Here is a 19,564-nt window from a genome sequence, read left to right on the forward strand (position 1 = left end):
TATGCTTAGATATGACATCTTCTACAGTGAGGTGAAGAGATAAGAGTTTATACGAGACTCCAAAGTGAGAAATGCCAGTGGTATTATAGGATGAAAATATGGAGGACACATTCAGGAGAAATAAGACTTAAATGGGGTATGATGTCTATCTTTTATATGCGGTGACAGGACAAGTTTGAAGTTTCCAGATTTAAAATAAAAGCCAAGTGAAGAGATGAAAGAGTCACTCTATTAACGTAATAGAGTTGGGCAAGAAGAAAAACAATGCTACAGATCTGAGGAATGACAGACATTTGAAATGAAGTGCTCTCCTTGAAGCTTGTTACCCTTTCAGCATCGCATCCCAAATTGTCAGGGTATGAAGTCATGTCAGCAGTATCTTTTGTTTCCATGTTCAAACTTCTTTATGTAGTAAATCATACACTTATTATTGTGTCTACTTCTCTGGAGCGGCAGCTAATCAAGATTGTTTAATAGCTTTGTCTGCTGCAGCAAGTAAGCTCATATATGCCTCGTTACATTCCTCTTCTTCTTAGAAGCTTTACGAACTGAAATGTTGTTTTGCTCAACATAATTTATTGTTGGAAAGGTAAGTACTTCTGGTCAATGTTGCTCACATCGGGTTGTATACATATTTGTATCAGTGTGACATCTGCTTTAAGAAAACAGTTGTACCTATACAGACAAAAAAAAATCAGATTCTCTAACTCCCTTCAAAGCTGCAGCCTTCTCTCTCGTCTGCACCCAACATGAAAGTTTACAGAAGTTTTAGTCAGTCAGCATATCGTGACTTCATTTATTTTGACCTGCATCATTGTCAGATGTCAATAAAAACAATGTTTGAACACAAAACGCTCTTTCTTAAGTGCCTGCCTAACTTGAAAAGAATCTCAGTTTTCCCGTTTCAGCATTGCATTCTATGATGAAATAATTCAGCCAATATTTTTTTTAACAATATCATCGAAGGAGCCATTAGAAATATTCATGTTAGCAGCATTTTTTACATTTAAAAAGGTGCATTTTTATGTGACTATAAATGTTCTTACAAGGAACCCTTCAATAAGCAGTTTATTTTGTTGTTGGAAAATACTTTCATTTTCATCACTGTTTGCATTATTAATGTACAGTACATGTATTCTCTTTGTGAAATTATTTTTTGGCTCACATTTTATCTTTTAATTAGGAAATTATGTTAAATGCGAATATTTTTTCCAGGAGACATCTTTATAGGCCAGTTTCTGATTTATAAAAGCACTTTTTAAAAGTAAACATAAAACTGCAAACCTGACCACAGTTTGAATGAAATACACAAAACTGACTAGAGTCTTGTAGATTAAGTGCACATCTGTCCTGAAACCAAAATACTACGAACAAAACATTTCTGAACAGGCTTTTTGAGCCCTCAAAGTTGTCAATTGAGCTCAGTGACATTGGTAAATCAGAGCTATTCCCCTGTAAACATGGCTGTTTTCACGGGTGCAGGCGGTGGCGAGGAAGGAGGACCCAGATGCAGACACCAAGCGAGAGCCAGGAAGCAGAATGAAAGGTAACTTGTTTATATCAAACAAAAGATGCAGCAAAGCTGGAACTAGTGATGACAGCGCGACACTGAAGCGTCGATACGTGCTTCAAACCATGAACTACAATTCCATAGAAGCACTGCTTCGAAGCTTGCTTTGGTACGAAAAAAACACGTGACATATGACGCCCGAAGCAGCAACTGCTTCGTTGCCGGAATGAATCATCTGACTGGTTCGCCGTCCAAGCAGGTGATTCACTGGCACTGCCTCTCTCGATTCTGACAGGTGACAGGTTGAGACGGTTGTGAATATGAGCGTCTTCAACACTTTATAACCGCTCTAAACAATGCCCTATTTGTGGGCTGTTGTAGTTAGGAGCGTTGTTGTTGCTGTTGCTGTTGATTTGTCGGTATTGCGTTTTGGATAATTATGGAGCCAGCCAGGAAGAGAGGTCGTGGGAACACTTCAATCTGATCGCTCCTGGTAGGCGTACTGGCTGTGTAATAATGTAATAAGTACCGTAGGAAAAGTAAAGTTACATATACAACAATAAGAAGACCCATCGGCATACTGGCAAACCAAAATGTCTACCCTCACCTCTTTAAACTGGCAAAACATATTTTATGCACACCTGCCTCATCGGTTCCCTGTGAGTGGGTGTTTTCAAAATGTGGAGAAATTGTGAGCAAAAAAAAAAAACCGGCTCAATCCAAAAACTGTTGAAAAAATAATTTATCTGACTAAAAACCTTTGAGTGTCCCCTGTCCTACATATTCACCCTCTGCCATAAGTTACACAAGCACACCTATGTCATAAGTTTACCACCTAAACCCATAATTTCCCAGAAATCTCCTCAATAACACAATACACAATCCTCTCATTGATATTTATTTGTTAATAGAACATAATAATCAGTGTGTGTGTGTGTGCGTGCATGCTGTGCGTATGTATGTAGGCTATTTAATTAAAAGCCTGTCCACCAACTAGCCTGCCTAATTTGACTGCAGCCTGACACTTCACCAGGAGAGGTCACTGTAACTGAAGCTTCGAGTAATGAACCCATTTTCGAAACAACTGGCTCAAGTGATTCAATGCTTCACAAAAGCTTAATTTGGCCATCACTAGCCAGAACTACAAAACCCAACCAGGGAAACCAAAATCACAGCGCTGCAAAAACTTCAACAGACTGACTAGACACTAGGAATGGTACAAGGGTAAGTAACAGTGAGGATCTGGCAGATGCTGTGAACAAACAGGGAGGCTAAATACTGTGGGGAAAGTGATTGGTAAGTGAGTGCAGCTGAGGATGAGTAAACACAGGTGAAGGGAGTGGAACTGATGACTGGCAGGAGAGGCAACAGAAGACCAGACAGAAAAAAGACACCGATCGTGACAGCTGTAAGGTCATTATTAACTTCCCCATGGCTCACTCATGGGAATTTTCTACATTTTCTCATCATATAGTTAGTCTTTGGCCAGATAGAGATGAAGAATCAACCTGATCTTTTGACAGATTGTGAAAAAACTACAGTGGTCATCAACAAATTGCAGTTACACACTAAAAGATCAGCCTATTCGATTAGACAGTAAAACAAATCTATAACCATAGATAATATATTCATAACTGGCATATTTTCTAAATTATTGCACCACAATTCCTGTAAAGTCATGTGAATGTTGGCCAACAGAAAAAATAAATGAATAAATATCTGTTCCTTCCTCTACAGCGCAGTGGGTCAGTGTATAATAAATAGTTTTATGGTTTTCCCCTCATAATAGAATCTTGACACTCGATCATAAGGACTCAGGGGTGTTAAGCTAATTTACATACCAGTATCAGCAAGTAAATAAGTTTTCACAAAGTCTCCAAACAGCCATGCATAGTATCCTCTGGCTAAAAGGCTAACAAACACTGAATATACAGTTACTCTAAGCAAATCTGCCTCCATTCTCATCTGTGTTCAGGCAGCAGTTTGGTATGTATGGGAAGTGATATTACACCATTAAATTAAAACAGAGCAAGTGTTTTACATACCAGTGTAGACTCGAAACTTATCCAATGCGCAGATGTAGCTAAAGGAGATATTAGTTCAGATGAGGTCACGTTAATGACTGACATTTCTTCTTTCTAAAGGCAAAGATATATAATGTTTGCTTTCATGATTAACTCAAGTGCATCCAAAAAAAGTGCAGTCCTCTGAGGAACCAGTGTGTGGAAAGACTGTGTGACAGACAGATGGTGGAAAAACTGAAACGCCCATGCTTCTTTCTTTTTTTTCTAATCACTTTAATTGGCAACAGATGAAGGTAAAGTCTTAATTCATTACCATCTAAAAACTGAGCAGTGCCGCTCAAGAGAATTAAACAGCTCAAAGAAAGGTTGGATACATCCGATTTTCTAATTTCTGAATTTTCCTCAGTTTGCGCTGACATGATTGACTTCACACAGCCATTCTCTCTGGATCTAGGCTTTCATCCACTCAGCCTGATAAAAGATTCTTAGGATAACACTTAGTTGTATTGCCTGTGACATCTGCTTTCAGCTCTGCTTGACACGTTGTCATTCTTTTCCTTGCAGGCTTCCAGTAACCAGAGGCATTATTATTCCTAATCACATATCTGGCAGCTCAAAAAAGACAGCAAGACAAGGCAAGGTGCAGGTGGAGATGAATGTAACGTAGGTTCTAGGACAGGAAAAACACTTGGTGACTTTTATTCTCTCCATGTAATTAAACTTTTTTCCAACCACTGTGCAATAGAAAATTCATTGTGAATGAGATGAAGATCTCATTTATAGTTATTGTGGAAACACAACGTGTGAATCACAGAGTATGTGCTTGCTAGCATCAAAATGCTTTCTGCAAATGAAAAAAAGGTGTCTTGGAGACAATTATAAGTGACAAAAGTCAATGTTTTTATATAATGAAGATTCCTAAGGTCAAAGAGTAATAATTATAATTATAATTAGTATTTTAATTTATTATCAGGTTACATACGATATATTAATTTATGGTATATGTTTATTAACTGCATTGTCATAATCCCTTTATATTTCCTTATTCTCTTTTCTGTTGCATTAACTTTTTTAATGGCTTCTGCTTAGCCAAGGAATTGTTTGAACTCCTGTCTGGCTTTTCCCAAGGTGAACAGACAATACCAGCACACATGAATCATACATTAGGTGGAGCTGCCAAGTATGGACAATGTGAAGGGAATATAATGTGGCCACTGAGATTCCTGGTGAGGGTAAACATCCCTGTGAAATGGATCATATCCATGACCAGGTAGTCAGATAAAAATCAACAAACAGAAAAGAATATAAATTATATTTCTTAATGATCTTTTAGTTTGAGTTTGTCTGCATATTACATTTCTTTTTAATTTCCTTTTTTATTCTTTTAATTTTAATTGGTTTATATGGATGATTGTTTTTCTTATTATTTTTCTAGTGTCCGTTATTATCGCTTAATACTGCTATTAAATGTTAAAATTCAAAGTAAATGTTTGGCTTCAGTTTCCCCTTTAATGAGCGAAAATCATGCTTATTTTTGTTCAATTTTGATAACGTAACAAATTGTGAACTATGCAGAGAGCTTCAATTCCTATGAGAGACAGATTATGTAGTAACTGCCCAGTGATTTGGATAGAGCATGTTTAAAGTAAATATCCACATTTTGAATATATCTATTTCAGACATCAACCTGGTGGACACTGGTGGCTAAACTATGAGCTGCTTTCCAATTCGTGTTGGTGGTATTGTAATAGCTGGATTGATGGCAATTCAACAATTTCATTGAAATAATGAAGTGAAAAGAATTGAAAGAATGAAATAGTTGACATTTATGAATTGTCGGCAGGAGGTTATCGTGGCCATGATTTACAAAAAGCAACCATTACACTGGAGGCTAGGACTCCTATGGCTACTCTAAGGCTGGGTTTGTGGTAAAGTTTAGGCTCCAACAGGCTCCAATGACAGTGTAATTTCAACAAAAATCAATAACGGTATTGAGCCTTGTGTTATTTGGAATTTTTCATAATCTATGATATGTTGCTCTAAGATGCTCTCAGTCCCAGTGTCATATATGGTATATGTTACCCTTATCCCATGTGGTAAAGGACTGTACCCAAGGACACTTTAGCAGACAACAGCTCTTGCTCCTGAACTACAGCCACCCCAGTAAGGGTAGTCCAACAGATCTAAATAAAATTATAATATTGAAATGTCATGGGACTTGTCACCATGGTAATTTAGAAAATTGAGAGTTTGTTTGCAGGGTGCAGAATTGTGCCATGTAGATATTTGAAAATATTGTCAAACATTGTTTCATCATATTGTATTGTATCAGACATTTTTCCTAACTGGACGTTGGTCATGTTAAGAATCACTAATCTAATAATTACAAAAATGGATTAAGTGCAGTATTTCTACGTACTCATAAAACTGTTTTGAACCACAGACTCTTTAAAAAAACCTTTGCTAAAAATATAGCTAACAAAATCAGCTATCAATGCTATGGCTGAAGATTTCTGTAAAGAATCTGTAGAACATCACCTACAGTCTCAGAAAGGTGAGGTCAGACAGCCTCAATGATGTACGTTTAACACCGGGAGAATCAATCTTGGCTACTTTCTGGGTGGAGCTTTTTTTCATGTGCCGTGAGGAACCAATGAAATGAGTTAGTTAGTTAGTTAGTTAGGTAGTTAGCACCATTTAGGTGCAGAAGAAAGTAAATGTAAGGCAGAATGAGGAGAGAGATGAACTTCACTGGTTCAAACATGTACGGCTGAATTATCCCAACATCATAAATGTTAAACAGACCATAATGTAAACAGAGTTTGATTAGACAGAGCAGGGAGTGTCATCTACTTTAGACATTTTTAAATCCAGGTTTAAAACATTTCTTTTCTCATGTGTCTATGCATGAAATCTGCATGGTGTCTTTTAATTTATCTAGACCATTGCTTGTTTTTAATCATTTTAATTATTCTATGTGTTTCTCTTTATATTCTTTTATGAATTTTTAATGCTTCTTGCACTCCCTGCTGTATTTGCTTTTATTTCATGTAAAGCACTTTGAATTGTTTTGTACATGAAATGTGCTATACAAATAAACTTGACTGGACTTGACTTGACTACTATTGGGTGGATATGTGGATGGGGCCAGGTTAACATATTCCATGATCACCAGTCATAATAAAAGCCATTTAAATTCCATAAGAGGTTTTTCCATGGCAAAATCTTGGTAAAACGCAGTAGCATTTTTAGAGGATTGATAACAGCTTGAGTGGGACTTTAAATCAGCATAGAATCTGTAAAATTTGGAAGGCAAATAAAGTCAACACCATGTTAAAGTAAGTGGAAATTCAATCTCAACAAACAATGATTACCTTAAAAATGACTATTCATCAACTGGGCCAAAAACCTTGCATAAGAACACCAAACACAGTTCTCTACAGCACAAAAATAAGTTATTCAATGTGCTCCTGCAGTTTCGTTACAGGAGACTGCATATATTGGTTTAGTATAAATTAACAGTACATAATGGAGTAATTTCTACAATGCTTTTAAGGTAAATCCTGCTGCTGGGAACGTTTGCTGCTAGTTTGTAAAGTTTAGTTAATGTTGTTGGATGCATGTTGGCATAGTCCTGGTGCTCATCAGCAGGGCAAGTGGCTGCAGCTGCTCTCTGCAGTGGCACAATTACCTCCTGGGCTGTATTAGTTGAAATATATTACAATAAGGATTTATTGAATCAATGTTTGCTTTGCTATTTAAAGTTATATCAGTGGCAACAATGGAAAAAATGTATTTGACTGATATTATTGTAGAAAAAAATAAAGAAATTAGAGACTATGTAAAGTGAAAAGAGAATCAGACTTCTGAGGTAGTCCTTAGGGACTACTCGGGGGTTTTGTGGTAATTGAAGCTACAAAGCTGACAAGATCAGCCATGTTTCAATTATCTCAGTGCTCCAAATGGCAGTGAGGCTCAGGAGGGTAATTAACGGGGATCAACACCATCCCTCTCACCCACATATGATTCAAGTTTTCATCCTTATATATTGTCCTCTGAACAAGCTTAAGGACAAGAGCTGAACAGACATTTCATATATCTATACGTTCTACAATGTACGGACACTGCAGCTGCATTTTGTCCACAGGTACGTTTTCCAGGAACCAGGGAAAGAAATGTGTAAAATTAACACATTTTACGTGAACATAGCTGAGATACACTTTTTGGTTTGACTGTCTTATAGGCTGCAAGTCTCCTGTGTGGCAGTATCAGGCAGGAGTTGTGCACTTCAACTGACTTAGCTAACTAGATCTCAGCAGAAATGCAAAAGACTCTGTGCTCAAATAATTCTTTAGCTTCTCAAAAAAAAAGAGCCATGGGCCACTTAAGTAAGTGCTGTGTGCTGTCTATAAGCTCCATTAATGCCCTTCCTCCACAAAAGACCAGAGACTGGTGGATGAAAGTCTGAAACAGACTGTTGAGACAGAGCTGAAAGGACAGATATTTCAAAATGAGACTATACCAAGGGCGGCGTAAATAACTTCAGAAGAGACTACTTCATATATGTCCTTCTCAGACCCTCAGAGCACCTATTTTTAGCTTAATGTAAGATAATTAGCTGAATAGATCTGGTTATTTTAGAGTTTATTTTAGTTCTGTTATTTGGTTTATTAGAATTTCATTGTCTATATAAAGGACACCTGTGATCCAAATTATTTCAATAAGGCGGGGCTTCATATTCCCTGTGTTATTTCTATTTCCAGCTAATCTAATATTGGTCTGATTGCAGCTCTGTTGCTGAGTGAATACAATTATATTAGAGGCAGAGGAAACCTACGGCCCCATAGATTAATGGGAAGCACTGCTGTCATCTGTAATGTTGAGTTTGTCAGCAACAGATGCCTGAGATGGAAAGGAATAATTTAATATAAAGGGTCATTTGAAGCTCATTATAGTTGGAATGAGGTGAATGAAATGTTGGAAAGTCCCTGCTGCAATCACTCTGTGTGAGTGTGTGAATGAGAGGTTGATTCAAATATTCAAATATTATCCTTCATGTTTATGTCATTCTTCTTTCCTTTTGTGCTTGAAAAGATTCAAAATCTAAGTCCTAAGTTTTGATCTTGAAACATGAAAAAAAACACTAAATTAAATTCTATAGCGGTCTTCACGCTGGTGTGGTGGTTAGCACAGTTGAAGGGTTCCTGGTTTGAGTCCCAGCTGGGGTCTTTCTATGTGGAGTATGCATGTGCTTAAGTGGGTTGTCTCTGGGTTCTCCAGCTTCCTCCCACAGTCCAAAAACAGGCATTCAAGGTGAACTAATGATTCTAAATTAACCATAGGAGCGTGTGTCCCTGTGGTGGACTGTCTGAGGTGTGCCCAGCCTCTCGCCCAGTGGCAGCTGAGATAAGCTCCGTTATTATTGAAATTAATTAATTTTTTATGTATTAGATATTCGCATGTCAGTTTGGATTCCAAATTAAAAAAAATATCAAAACAAACTACACTGACCTGAACTATAGGCCTGATGAACAGTCATCAGGATACTGCGTGGGATGCTAAAAGAAAGTATGTGTTATCATAACGTGTCATCCCAACTATTTGTGAAAAAAAGCACATATTCTGATTATCATTGATCCAAGGCAATCAAAAAAAGGCAAAGAAAGATTTTTTCTGTCAGTGCTGACTTTAAAGGTTTAATTCAAATTGCAAGATGAAATGAAGATATGTGCGTTCTCTTCTCGATGAGACCACCATGGTTCCACTCAGCAGATTGTGGAATTATGTTTTGAATCCTTGGCTGTGTTCAAAATCCCTCACTGCTTTCTGTATAGTGAGATTTTATATTCAGAGTATCCCACTATGCACCTCAATATGTGGTGTAGAATCAATGGTCACTTTGTCGGTTTACATTTCAAAGTAATTCGACAGATGGCAAATTATGTGTTACATTTTGATATGCTTAATGTTAACAGAGCAGAGAGTTACAGCAGCCATCCATCCATCCATTTTCTATATCCGCTTAGTTCGTCGGTCGGGTTGCTGGGGGCTGGAGTCTGTCCCAGCGGTCATTGGGCGAAAGGCAGGGTACACCCTGGACAGGTCGCCAGTCCATCACAGGGACACACAGAGACAAACGAGACAAACAACCACACACACGCTCACACTCACTCCTAAGGACAATTTTATGAGACGAGTTACAGCACAAACAGCTTAATCTTTTAAATTTTTTTAGGTTTTATTGTCATTCCGATATATAAGTATACAGAATTAAATTTCAATGCATGGCTCAGAAAGAATAAGAATAATAAAAATAACAGCAGCGGGCAATGTTGAAAAGTGTTGTTGGTAAACAGTCTCTGGCGGGGGTGTGAGGCATCACGGCTGATGTTCCTCACTCGGCTCACACTAAATATATATTCATCTATTGGGGGGAGAAAATTTCAACACATTGTACATCACAAAATGGACCTGATGCGTTGAATTCCTGGTGACCCAAGTGGTTTCCACAAGTGTTCTTTCACTGTAATGATGACTTCATTATAGTCCTCCAACTCTTCAAATAGGCAGTAGAGATGGATAAGTGTGCACAGTTGTTAAGAAGGAACAAATCAGCTACAGAGACCAAAACATTTTTATATTATGTGTTGTTGATTTTAAAATTGGGGTTTATGGTTTATTGGCTGGCTTTTGGAGCCAGCTTGGCACTAGCTCCATTTTCAACCACTGAGGTTGGCACAGGAAGGTCAAACATCTGTCTGTGTGTTTTCTGTATTAGAGATGGGAACACTCTCCTATCCAGCTCTGGAAACCTCAGAATCATTTTCACTGCCAGCATTTCAATTTGCATATATTAATTTCCTGTGTGGGAGAAAACCCTTCACGTGAGCCCTCAGAAGTCTCACAAATTAAACTGGACTATCAAAACACTCTGTCAGGGCAGAATCTGACAGTCGCTTTAAATGCACAAGACCAAACAACCAATAACACAACACCCCCAATAGCGTTGCATTACTTCAGCACTGTAGAGAATGATGCCATTCAGAAACAGCATCCTCAGCCTGAATTTGTTATTGTGTTGTTCTCAGATTCAAGCTTACAAGAAATAATGTAATTAAACACCACCTGGTGAATTTAGTGAAAGGTGGGCTGTTCATCTGCTGTAATATCATCATTGTCAAAATGCTGTCCATCAGATGTGCTTTGTTCTATTTCAAATGCTGCAAATCACTCGACAATATTTGAATATATTTAAATGCAGAAGGATTAGTTTTTTCTTTTCATGAATCGCCATGAAATCGTGAAGTATACAGGTTTGTAATGAAGCTGTTGTGTGTGGCTCTTACTCTATCAGCAGATCTTTGTATCATACTAGAAGTCTTTTTACTGACAGTAAGTATAGCGTAAAAAGCCCTGACATATCAAATCAAGGGAAAACTTCAACAGCAAAGAGAGCCCCCACCCAACTCCCCCACCCCACCCCGCTTTGTTGTCTCAAAGTGGCTGAGCAAAAGTTAAACATCCTCCTCCAACTTTTCCAGTGGGACTCCGAGGAATTCCCAAGCCAGCTGAGAAATGTAATCTCTCTAGTGAGTCCTGAGTCTTCCCACTGACGATGGGACAGCCTGGAAGACATCTGGAAGGAATGATGACCCGATGTCCAAACTCAACTGGCCCCTCTCAGCATTCTTCTCACCCCTGGGTAAAATGTTTGCATGCAAGTGCTATATTTTTCTGCTGGATTACATGTTTCTTTCCATCTTTTGTGACTTCAAATTCAATTCACATGGATTTGATTATAGCCAGACATTTCAGATTTGTGCTGTGCAAGTTTTCACGTTATTCAACAAGTTCTCCTATCAAATGTACAAGCTCTTGTATTTTAAAACATATTTATCTTCATATTAATAAAGTATTATCTAATTCAACTGAAAAAGTAAAAGTCAATATCAGATTTTTGGATTACATCAATCAACCCAGAGGGAACCCTTTTGTGCTGACACACTGTTGGATGAAATTGTCTTTAATTTGGATATAATTTATGGAAATGGACTGTTCAGATCTGTGCCAGAGAGTAATGTGAGGAAAGAGAGCGACAAAGGCAAAAGCGAGACGCTGAATGAAGAGTAAGAGGAGTGATGACAAGATGAGAAAGGCAGAGATTGTTGAGAAGAGGCAGAGGAGAGAAAAAGAGTGTTGTTAGGCTGTGATAAATGCAGACCACCGACAGCATGGCCTTTCATATTGCGAGACACTTGCTCCCCCTTTCATTCCCTGGCATACCTTATCATTTGGCCCAAAAATCTCATCTTTGCTTTTAAACAAATAAAAACACCGTTCTGCCTGAAATAACACACATAACCTCAGAGGTTTTCAACAGAAGCTTCAGGTCGACACTTTTTCCAACACATTATGGTCTGTTCTAATAACAGAGTAGTTCAAATGCTACCGTTGTCACAACTGTCGCTTTCATTAAAGCAAACAAGGAATCACCCCGGAAGTAATTGTTTGTAGCTAGTTATTTCTGGCCATTATACCTTGTAGAAAACATGTCTGAACTCACTGCTGACCCCTTAAGGCACCTCCTCTGACGTTAATATTCTGTCTTCTAATGGTTATGGAATATGATGCATGCCGAAACCCCCAAACAATAAATTATTGATAAAAAAAAAAACTACTACGAAAAAAGAAAAAATCTGATATGAGCCTTTCAAATAAGTAGCAGTAATATTGTGTCTCACAGTAACACAATTGTGTGTGCAGATATTGTACCACCCCCACCACCGTGACACCCATCCCAATATGAGCTTCGCTATATGGAGGTGATAAAGTCTGTTTGTGCAGTTCACTCCATCCTTTCTCACAAGAGATTTCTGGTCTCCAAATCCTCTTAAATTCCTCCATTCTTTCCCTCAGGGTATGTTGGATTGTGTCCGGATGGAGTTTATCAGTCAGTATTATCCAGGAAATAAATGCTGGCACATTCTTTTTTCAAGCCAGGGAGAAGAGTTTTCTTTACAGAAAGGGTCTCTCTTGGACTTTACGATTCCTTAAGAGGAAAGAAAACTTTGCCATCCATAATGCTTATCAAGGACTTGTCTAAAGTTTGAACATAACTACCTGTTGTTTTCAAATGAATAGGTGTTTCCAAACTTTTGACTGGTTGTATAAGAAACTATGTCAAATGTAAAAATCCTTTTTTTCCAATCTCCCTCTGGCCTGCTGATAAGGAGACTGTGTGCATTTCAGAGTGTCTCTTATCATCAGAAACCAAGGTTTTCCAATTTGACTTTAAGATAGAATGTTGGAGTTGTTACTGACAGAATTTCTATGTTTTAACAAAAGCTTGAGGAATTAATTCAAGGTACAAGACATAGATATTAAGTTGGTGTCTGACAGTCTGAATTTATCATGGATGTGGGCAGAGGTGGACTGGCAATCTGGATGCTTTGGGAAAGTCCAGAAAAAAGGTTAAAAAAGTCATAAGAAAAACACTGTCTCTGGAGATTTAAAATGTTAAAAGTTGATGGGGCTATTTGGCAAGTTTCATAATGGCAGGTGGTAAAGACGAGTAACCGGGTGGGTACACAGTGACATTTATTCAGATTGCAGGTTAGCGTCTATCAAATAAGTGTGTACAGTTACGTTATCTTGAACCAAAACGAATGAATAAACAAGGCAAATTAATAGCCATTACAGTAATAATTTACACAAGTCAGTTTTTTTTATATAGAACATACACAAGTGACCAAATTTAAAAAGTGTATTTGAGTTAATTCAGTGAAATTACCAAACAATGTATTATCCCTTGGGCAATAATGAGAAAAAACAAACAATAGGAAAGTAAGGGGAAAAGAGCATTAGAAGAGATATTTCTTTTAGATGAGATTTAAACCATTTTACTTTGGAGGACAACCTGCTTTGGAGGGGGAGGATGTTCCAGAGTGCTGGAGCTGAAACCGAAAAGGCTCAATGAGCCTCGGATACAAATCTTGGAACAAGAATTTCATCATTTTCCCAGTTGCTGCAGGAAAGCCAGACATTTTAATGAGGCCATGGTAGGTGAAAACTGTTCACATTTACATGTCAGGAGTTTGGCTGCAGCATTCTCAACAATTTACAGTCATGATATTAGTACCTGGCACAATGCAATGTATGATGTATTATAGTAATCCAATGAAGATGGATGAAAGAGTGGCTTTCTTAAGGTCATAAAGAGAAAGGTTTAATTTTTGGTAAAAGTTGAAAAGAAGGGGGGGTGGCATGGCTTTTACAACAGATTTAACTTGTTCATCTAAAGTAAAAAGAGTAGTATGATATAGTGTAGTGATAAGATGCCAACTTTCATGTGGGTGACCTGGGTTCAAATTCCCTGCATAAAAGGTACTACCTCTAGTAAGGGTCCTTAGGCAAGACCCCCTTACCCTATCCACCTACCAGTGTAAATTGCTTTGGATAAAAGCATCTGCCAAATGTATAAACATAAAAGGGTAGCAGCTCAAATGCTTCCTTACTTATCTTCTATAGCATAGAAAGCACCAGAGCATCCTTTATGAGAGAAGGAAGATCATTTTGTCCCAACTTTTATAGTGACGCTCAATTATTTTCATCCAGTCATACTAACTCTTCATTTGGATGAATATGAGGACAGAAGGATGAGTATGTGCAGTCTGTGACAGCAGTATATTGTACTTAACTTGCTTTTCAGTTATCAACTTGATAATAAAGGAATGTTCTAAATTATTTCTAATACGACAAATATTATATAATTTTAATATAACAATGTGATAAGATTGCAATAGAAAAACTAATCTAAAGCATGTTTTGAACATTTGTTGTTATACTTTTACTGCATTGAACTGAATCAATTTAAAATGAATTGGATAGATTCTATCAGTTTAAAAATGTATTGTACTTGAAAGGTACCTTTCCTCAGGTATCTAGATATTGAATCGTCTAATGAGGGAGAGACACACACCTCTCACTTTGACACATTTTAACTGATTTTAAATGAGGTTTTCAAACTTGGGTTAGAGTAGAATCTATTTTTGTTTTACGTCTGCCCTTAACGCCCTGTGATGCATAGGCAACCTGTCCAAGGTGTACCCCACCCCGATATGCTCTTAATTCTTCAGTGGTAATTTTCCACCTTAAAGATTGCCATACCATATATATTTTAGCAGGTTGCATGTCCCTCATGTGGGTAAATCTCCTGATTACAGACAAACAGATATTTCCACAGAATGTTTTCAGTTCTGATGCTGGTGTGACGAAGCCCCAGATAAAGAAAACCATAGTACAGTCTGTCCGTTAGACATTCTCTTCAAACTCTTGGTGTATTCTGAGGAAACTTTAACAATGCATTTTGCTTTCTGCTTCTGTCATCATTTTACTGATTAACTGTCATGTCCTGGTGGTGCTTCTCTGGTTGAAAACTATAATGAACCCTTTATTGATTGGCAGGGCAGTGAATAGCCTGTCTGTACAAACAGCAGAGATAAATTAGGTGACACAGGAGATGACTCATACATTCTCGCCTATTTGCTTCATCTCTGACAGCTGTACACTGTGTTAGTTCATTTCTGCCATTCTCTACAGGCAGGATGTATTCTCTTTTGCATGATAGTTATTTCACTGACCTGCCTTAAAAAAACTCAAGAGAGAAAAGGAAGAAAAGTAAGCAGCTACCTAACAGCATAACAAAAAAAAGACAAAACTTTGAATGAGCGAGCCAAGAGGAGTTGCGGGTGGAAAGAGATGCAACGGATGCATGTGTTAGGAGTTGACAGGGCGAAACATTCAGAAGAGTAAACAATGGAAGTAAAATCAGTTAAACGAATCATGAAAACTTCAGCATCAAAGAATCCTGATTACAAGCTTGCACCTGCCCCCCTGTCTTTCTTGTGCAAGTGTGTCTTTGCAACTTGTTTGCCATCACATAATAATCGATGGCATATCAGACACAGAAGAGCCAAGGATAGCCTGTCAGTTCATCACTTCTTTGTCTCAGCCTGTGTCTGTTGCAGAGTAACAGCCTCCTCTTGTAATTTTTGAGTCACATGTGCTGCCTTGTTATATTTTACACCTTTCATTCAGTTACTTGTCACGACATGTCATTCAAAATTTCATGGAGCACAATCACTGCTGCAAAAGTATCAGAGTCTGCTGCAATGCCTTCTTTTCCTGCTTCCCTTTCCTGCTTTTTATGTACTTGCTTGACTGCACAAGTGCTGAAAAAACTGCAATCTATACTTCCATGACAACAGGCCAGCACCGTCTTCTTGGAACATCTTCTGCTCTGGAAAAGCTACTGAAAAGGCATTGAAGTAAGACAGATAAAGGTGAATTTCCTGTCTCAATATTTATTTCAATATTTTAATGTTTTTTTAAATTTGGTTGTAATATGTTACACTAAAAGTTTCACCCATGTGTTGATAATGCTGTTATTTGGAACACTATATCGTCATAAACCTTGATTATGGCCTTGAATGTACGATATTGAGTGGAAATCAATTGTAAAGCCTTACGTGTCTTTACACTTTAATAAGTGTTTATTACTGTGAATTTAAACCCAAGGATTTGAGTGTTTGTCCTAGTGTCTGAGATCTATTCTACAACAGCAACTGCGAGCTTAAGAGCAAATCACTTACTACATTTATGAAACTAAATCATTGAGATGAATTAACTCTCTCAATTTGCCATCAGCAATGGGGAATTGTCAATAGGACCTCAGAGTGTTTCTTTCGATCGCCTTACAGTGAGTGAAGCAGTCAGTCAACCTGTAAATCTGTAGATGGATCAAACTTGCGTGATTAACTTCAAGGCCAAATCCAGAGTGAAGATGTCTGAAGAAGAGCATATAATAGCCACTAATGACTACTTGACAGGCATGTCTTAAGTGTCATAATGTTACAGAGTAGCTTCAGGCAAACTGAGTTTGTGGGCTGGTACAGATATGGAACAGTGTGCTAAACCCTGCAATTGACACAACATGTCTTGAATTTATCAGAGCTGAAAGCTTATAGTTTATATATGAAGAGTATGATTCATGCAGTGGCTCGAATCTAATAAGTGATGACATTCAAATAAGATTAGATTAAAAAACTTTATTAATCACAAAGGCGAATTATGTTGCTTTTATTATTAGATTAATCTTCTTAAAGGGGAAGTTCAGTTTTTTTAATCTTGGACCTTATTTCTGGCATAAAATACGTTCATCTACTCATCTATAACATTTTGGTAAAAGTCTGCGTCCTTCGGACGCTGTTTAGATCACTCGAGATTCGCATATATCCATATAATGGGAGTGAACAGGGCATAGACAATTCAGCCTCTAAATAAGGCATTCTGAAGTTGACTGAATACGTTCTGTTTCAACACAATGTTATGTCAAGTGTGGGCAGTATATTCCATTATGTTAATCAACTTGGGCAGTGTTATTATCTGCACAATCAGATCCAGGGACCCAAGAACAGTTGCCCTGAGTCACAACAGATGGCTGCAAAGCACATTGTACTCTACACAATAAAAATATAAAAGGTATGCAACGTCTTGGTGTAGATATTGAAGGACCTTAGCTTCCTCAAGAAATCCAGTCCAGTCTGTTATCTCCCTTCTTGTAGACAAAAGTCTGTTGGTCTGTTAATCTGTTCTCCAGCTAAACTCCTAGGAATCTGTATTCCTCAACCACCTCCACCGATCTTCTCCTGGAATGGACATAGAATTTGTCTTCCGTGGTCCTCTGACAATCCACAATCGTCCCTTTTGTTTTGTTTGTTTTCAAGATGACTTGGTTGTTTCCGCATCAGGCCACAAGATGAGCGACCAGTTCAGCTGTGCTCAGCTTCTTGTCCATCACTGATACACCCAACAACTGCTAAGTCATCCGCGTATTTCTGGAGATGACAGGTTGTGAGTTGTACTGGAAGTCAGAGTTAAGAGAAACAGAGAGAGGACAGTCTCTTGTGGTGCTCCTGTGCATGTATGCAATACACCATTTATTTTTCTCCTCACAACTTGAAATTCAAATTACTTTTAAGGGAGCACACAACATGGCTACAACTGTGAAAATCAAAAACCTTTTAATTGTGTAAGTTATGATATGACAATATTGTCAAAATGCAAAGGGGATAAATATGTATGTATATGTAAGGATGTTCACTTAAAGATAATTTATTCAAATGTGAATGCATTGGTATTACTTTGATTGGTACACGATGTGAGTGATATAAGAATAATTGATGATCAGCAATTATGATTGGTCCAAATTTTTAAACTACTGTACCCTCAGTAGGTATAAATAAAAAAAAAATTGTGTTGTTCAGGTACAAGTACAAGTTATACTCTGTGTGTGATAATGTGTTTTTTTTTATGTCTGTATAACATTTACATCTTATCAGTGAAATATTTTCCAGAAGCTGACTAAGCAGTTTTTAATGTGTTAACTTGTCTAAGTGCTTGTGGAGTCTGAACCTACAGAAGAGTGAATAAAAGAAAAGAAAACTGCTCAGACTGATGCTGAACCCTCCAGCATCATTAATGCTTTTTTTCTGACCATTAAACATTTTTTTGTGACCGTTTCAAGAAATCCTGTGAAAATAAACTCCTGTGTTCTTGTTTTCTTGCCCATTTTACACACAAAAAACAGAAAGTTATGCTACGTTAAGTACATAAATCAATATCCAGCCAAATTGACAGTTTTACTGCTTTAATGCACTCTGAAATGCTTTTTTCAATACACTGTCTTTATTGATTTTTACAATTCATATACTGTAATATAGTATTAGATAGTATTAGACAGCGCATGTTGAACGATACCCTATAACACTGAACAAGCATTACCCTCTCAAACACAAAATAAACAGGGAGTGACCAACATATCTATTGTATCTTTATGTGTTTATCCGTACATTCATATTTTGCTAACAACTTAAATACATAATTGATTAACATTATTTCTCAAACTCAAATGTCAGGCACCTAAAGTATTTACAATTGAATTGAGTTCTACAAACAATCATATTAACACATGACCTTTTTATTCTGCTGTGCTTGAGGGTTACTTTGAGTAAACAAACCTGAATTAGTCGATCCCAAGAGGTTAATTCATTCACATTCAGATCTTTAGTTTTTTCATCGTGAGCCCACGAAAATACAGATTAGAAAATTTAATGGACTTAAAAGGACAAGCCGTCTCCTCTTTCTGCTCGTCTTTGTATCTCACATGGCTTTGCTTGCCACCTAACTCGTATTACTTATTCCTTGGCCAGAGGCAGACATGCTTGTCAAATTTCATATAAATTCATTGTTAATTTTGTGTAAGATTCTGTGGACAGATGAAACCAAAATGAAAATTGTTGCCCACTGCACGTCTTCTCATCTGTTCCTTTCCACATCTGTGTGTTTGAGATAATGAAGTGTACACAGATAAAAAAATCTGTGCCTCACTCAGAAAGTACACACAAGGACGCACACAGTAATGTATGGAGTGTCAGCCCTTTTGGAGTGTGTAATTTAAAGTACTGTGCCTGACGACCTGAGACCCAGTCTACGGTCATTATAAAGACATGCTGCTGCCAAAGCACTTGAGGGAAAAGAACACACACACTGAAGGAGAAAAAGACAGCATAGGGTTATAATTGCTGCCATTCCTCTCTTAGTCTGAATTTAATTAATGATTAAGTATAAATTGAGCTGCAACAAATAACTCTTAACAGCACTAAAACTTGCCATTTAAAGTATGTAGTTAAATATTCGTACCGCAGTAGTCATGGTTGTCAAGGAGCTTGTTGACCGCATTTAACTGCAAACGATAATCTGCAGTATAATGATGCATATGTACAGTGTTAGCCTTAAGTGCTCCAGGAACTGCATCTCAAGAAAACACTTAGATGCACACAGATGACTAATTTAAGAAAAAACATCATAGATTTGACAGCACATTGCCAGTAATACAGACAGAGGAACTTACTGCAAATGACAACTTAAGTGTTTTAAAGGAAAAGCAAGATAAACTCAAGTGAAAGCAATC

This window comes from Leuresthes tenuis, unplaced genomic scaffold, assembly GCF_036924035.1.
Source record: "Leuresthes tenuis unplaced genomic scaffold, fLeuTen1.0.hap1 SCAF_4, whole genome shotgun sequence".
Lineage (NCBI taxonomy): Eukaryota > Metazoa > Chordata > Actinopteri > Atheriniformes > Atherinopsidae > Leuresthes > Leuresthes tenuis.